This window comes from Myotis brandtii, unplaced genomic scaffold (assembly GCF_000412655.1).
Source record: "Myotis brandtii unplaced genomic scaffold, ASM41265v1 scaffold1282, whole genome shotgun sequence".
Lineage (NCBI taxonomy): Eukaryota > Metazoa > Chordata > Mammalia > Chiroptera > Vespertilionidae > Myotis > Myotis brandtii.
This window is the reverse complement of record NW_005354519.1, coordinates 1098124-1103354: the sequence shown is the minus strand read 5'-3', so window position 1 is coordinate 1103354 and position 5231 is coordinate 1098124. Positions and strand designations below refer to the sequence as shown.

At 44.2% G+C, this 5231-nt stretch overlaps 1 protein-coding gene and 1 pseudogene across 1 annotated transcript in view; both read right to left on the bottom strand.

The window, feature by feature from the left end:
• NEIL2 (nei-like DNA glycosylase 2) overlaps positions 1–5231 on the bottom strand; it is a 14429-nt gene that overhangs the window by 4862 nt on the left and 4336 nt on the right. The gene's annotated exons all lie outside the window — the stretch shown is intronic.
• LOC102241190 lies at positions 2204–3903 on the bottom strand (annotated as a pseudogene).

The following is a 5231-nucleotide window of genomic DNA, read 5'->3' as shown; positions in this document are numbered from 1 at the left end:
CCCTCCCTAACTTCAGGGAAAAATCCCTACCTGGGGAAACAACCTTTCTCGGAGAGATGAACACATAGCACCAAGAAGGGGAGCAAACATATTAAGAACAGTATGCCATATACGCCAGGTCCCTTGAAAAATATGCTGTGCAGATGTTTCTTTCCTGCAGCGACTGTGTCAAGCAGCAAGATGGACCGGCTTCCGGCATGTGGGAAAGAGAGAGACATCAATGATGAGAATCATTGATCGGTTGCTTCTTGCATGCCCCCTAATGGGAATTGAGCCTGCAACCTGGGCATGTGCTCTGAGCAGGAATTCATAGGTCAATGCTCAGCTACTGAGCCACACTGGTCAGGCAATATGTTTTAAATATTTATTAGTTTGGGGTTTTTTTGTGAATAAAAAAATTTATTTTGCATTTTATACAGAACCACCTGGAATCTTCAACATGACTGCACAAGTCACCAAGGGGTTTATAGACCATGTATCCACCTGAACAGTATGGTTCTGGGAGTTGGGGAGCCACACAAACACAGGCAGGAGTTGTAAGGTAGGAAGGGGGCACCGCAGGAGTGTATTTTGACCCTTTCTTAGAGAAAAGGCAGTAGAGCATTCTGAGTCACTGAAAACCTGTGCAGACGGGGCTTCTAAAACCAACACTATACCCTGAGCTCTTAGGGATGGGGCAGGCGGGATAAGGACCTTGATACATAAAGGGATACTTTCTTGTGGCAGGGGATGAGGAAGGAGGCTTACCATTCTTAATGCCCTCAGCCCTAGCACCTGATATTCAAAGGAGAGCATGTCAAACTTAAGTCATTTCCCTGCTCAAAAAAAGGTGCTAGTAACCCTGGGACCATCATAGGGACATGATGGTCATTCCCAAGTTCCTATTCTAAGGCCCACACATACTGAAATAAAGGGGGGGAAAGTCAGAGAGTAATGGCCAGTTCATGATAAGCGCTGATAAAGCCGAATGATGGGAAAGACCCATCATCAGACAGTGGTTTCTACAACCCGCTGAACAAGGAGGTCTCTAGTAGGGACCAAGGCAGGGAGGTCCGCAGCATCCTCAGCTTGAGGTGCAGCATGTACAGAAAATCTCAAAGGAGGCATTAAAGTAATGAGGACTAGAACATTTCCAGATCTTAACTTTTTATGGGATTATTTTTAAAAGAGAAAAGAATCCTGACCAGTTTTGCTCAGTGGTTAGAGTGTCAGCCCCAGGACCCAAGGGTCTAGGGTTCAATTACAAGTCAAAGGCACACACTTCGGTTGCAGATTCCCCAGCCCCAGTAGGGGCACATGCAGGAGGCAACCAATCGGTGTGTCTCATGTTGATGGCTCTCTCTCTCTCTCTCTCTTTCTCTCTCTCTTTTCCTCTCCTCCTCCCACCCTTCCACTCTCTCTAGAAATCAATGGAAAAAATATGCTCAGGTGAGGATTAAAAAAAGAGAGAGACAAAAATCAAATAGAAACACCAATCAGAAAGGACATATGCACCCCTATGTCCACAGCAGCACAATTCACCATAGCTAAGATCTGGAAACAGCCTAAGTGCCCATCAGCAGATGAATGGATTAGAAAACTGTGGTACATCTACACGATGGAATACTATGCTGCTGTAAAAAAGAAGGAACTCTTACCATTTGCAACAGCATGGATGGAACTGGAGAGCATTATGCTAAGTGAAATAAGCCAGTCAATGAAGGAAAAATACCACATGATCTCACACATTCATGGATAATAGAGACCATTACAAACTTTTGAACAATAATAGATACAGAGGCAGAGCTGCCTCAAACAGATTGACAAACTGCAGCGGGAAGGCCGGGGAGGGTTGGGGGGCAGGAGGGAAGGGGGTAAGAGATCAACCGAAGGACTTGTATGCATGCATATAAGCAAAACCAATGGACACAAGACACTGGGGGGTAGGGGAGGCCAGGGGATTGTCAAGGGCGGGGGAAAAAAGGAGACATATGTAATACTCTTTGTAATAGTTTAAGCAATGAAACAATTTAAAAAAATAAAATAATAAAATACCAGGTGCCAGTAACAACGAATTTCATAACTATTATAGTCACCCGGAAGCATAAAAAAATGTCCAAAGCATGTCCAGCTAGCTAGGAAGTGACTGTGCACATGGGAGAGGGCAATGGGGCTTGGTAGAGCTGACAATCCAATAGGATTCCTATGGAAACAGAAGGGGCAGAGTCCTGGTTTGCTGGCCTACTGAGGGCTGGGCAGAGTAGAACCAAAAGCTCGGAAGTCACTACAGATTCTCTGCAATCGGCTTTACACAGGGAAAGAGGAAGATTCTCACTCTAGAGATGGGGGGGTGGGGGGGCAGATCTAACCCACACCACATGCATTAGTCCTGGTCATCCTACAGCTGATGGGCAACTCATTCCCGTCAGGGGAAAGGAGCTAGTTAGGGGAAAAGGGGTCACTTTTCATCTTTTAAAGTCTTCATTTATATTTTAACCTCAAATGTATTATCAGTGTCTCAGATTCAATGTAATCTTAAGTCTTTAAAAGCTCCCTGAAACAAAACCATACTTTTTTTCAAAGTTCCTTCACTTCTGGTCATTTTCCCTCAGTCCCCAGTTTTGCCCTTAGAATTACAAACTTCATCAAACCATCAGTGCTCATGAACTTGGGCCTCTCTAGAGGGAAGCCTAGAGACTGGCTCCAGATGAGCTGTGCCAGTGCATCCAATGCTCATGACGCCCCAAACAGGACTGCGTAGTACTCTTTTCTGTCATGCCATCATACTAAAGCAGCATCTACATTGGGCCAAGGATTCTTGGCCTTCACCTTCTCGAAGAGGACACTGGGCACTATCTTGTACAGCTGAGCAAGCAACTTAAACATGGGGTCATGAGGCAGGTGTTTCAGAGCAAACTCTTGCTGACACATGTATCAGGATCAGTCTTCCTTAGTAGTGCATGGCCATAGCCTGGGACAACCCATCCTGAATTGAGTGTGTTCCAGATGTAGTCTAGTAACTTCTCATCTAACACACCTTTGCCAACTTCCTTCTGTAGATGCGTCAGCCAAACAAGGACTTCCTGATCTGCCAGTCCATGCAGGGGCTTTGCTGGCCCGTTCATGGTTGCTGCAAACGACAGGTAGGGGTCTGAAAGGGCACTGCTCGTAAGTGTGGTGGTATGAGCACCTACACTGCCACCTTCATGGTCACTGTGGGTGGTGAGGTACAAGCACATGAGCTCAGTAAACTGAGCAAAGGCATAGCCTAACATGTTGGTGAAATTGTGGGACCAGTCCAGCTTAGTCAATGGCCCAGTAATGCTGCCTCCCAGTACAGATTCCAGCAGATCTTTGCAGCAACACAAGGTAGCATTGCAATCAGATCCACACAGTTTTTGTAAATCAGAATCAACAATTGGTTCTGTTGACACCCTCTGCATATGCTCAGGCAGTTACTTCCACTGTTGAGGGCTGTAATGGCTGCACGGAGCTGAGACATGGGGTGTAGATTAGTGGGAACGTCGTCCAGCATGGTGACCATATGGGGAGGCTGAGCTGCCCTCTTTGTCCACTCTTTTGAAGCCAAGATACCTGTTCCTCTACTGGGATTGGCCCAGTTACCAGCAGCCAAAATAAGCCCTCCTGCAGGGGTTCTTCCCCACCCCTACCCTTAGCCTCAGTCAGCAGTTTCTGGCATTCAGGGATACTGTAGCCTCAGAAAAGGATCAAGAACTGATGTTTCCTATACCAGTTCCTTCACGCCTCTCATGCCACCAGACATCCTGTCCACAGTAATCTGACCACCACTGTCTGGCTTGCTCCTTAGGTATCAGAACAGCCAATAGGTCTTTCAAATTCATGCCTTGCAGCAAGAACAAGACAGGATATATTCCTGGCTCCAGGCAGAGAGGGGGAGAGAGCTGCTGCAGAAATGAGAGCAGCTTCTGGTGAATGAGGTTCTTAATTAGTTTAATTATATATAATTAACTACATAATCTAGTTAATTAACAACCTGAAACTAAAATTCTAAACTACTTTAGCAAATGCAGGAAATGGGGTGGATGTGACAGAAAAGAGGTAGGGAAGCAGAAATATGTTAAAGGTCTCATCTCAGAGGGGTGGAGGAGAGTGACCAAAACGCCAGTTTCAATAATAAGGGAGAAGAGTTATTAATGTAATGCTATTTAAAATTTTTATGGTTAATTGTCAAATGTAACTGAAAAATAAATTTTAAAAACTTTAATTTGCTGGTTACTAACTCAGAAAAAACATAGGTATAATTTAAAGATAAATTATTACCAACAGAATGAAGTTAAATAGCAATACTTCCAAATTAACAGGGGGGAAAGGCAGAAAAGAGACAATAAATCCCACAAAAGAAAAGGAACAAGGTATAATGAAATGTTAAGTAGAAGAAAATCCAAACACCACAGTTACCCCATCTGAAAACAAAGAGTTTCAGTTTGAGTTTAAAGAGATACAAAAGCCTGCCTTGCAGTTCATAGGAGACATACCTACAACTAAGTGAGAAAAGACCACGGAGTGGGCCGACGGAACAGAGTGGCACTATTAGCAACAAGAAAAGTAGAATTCCAGATGAAAGAGAAAAGTGTCCTTGCCCTTTCTGTCTGTCTGATTGTGGCAAACAAGACTGAATGGGGAAATACAGGAGGAAAAAAAAATAAAAAGAAGAAAAGCAGAATTCAAGACCAAAGGCAATGAGAGGGGATGCTGTTTAAGAATGAAGCTGTAAAGAACCTACGAGTCAGGGAGCCCTGCTGCCTGGGACCACAGGTCAGCAAAACACATATAAAAAATGCTTAGAAAGACAAGAAGACACTTTCTAAAACCACGACTACCTGGGGGACTGGAACGCTCCTCTTCCCACGCTGGCATATTAAGTAAACAAAAAATAAGCAAGGACAGAGAAAAGTTGAGTTAACTTTTAAAAGCCATTAACCTGTTCTTAACATTTACAGAATGTTTTACTTTGAAGGAACATTACTACCTTCATTTATGTACATAAAGTATAAGCAAAGGTCAATTGTGTGTTCAGCTGCAAATCTCAATGCCAAAAGTAGAAAATGTACAGGCTTTGATCATAATACTGACCATCCTATATAATAAAGAGGTAATATGCAAATTAACCCTCACACCCTCACAAGATGGCTGCCTATGACCAGGCCGGCAGGGGGTTTAGTGAGGGATGACCAAATGACTGAACAGCAGGCTGCGTGGGGCGACCAGGC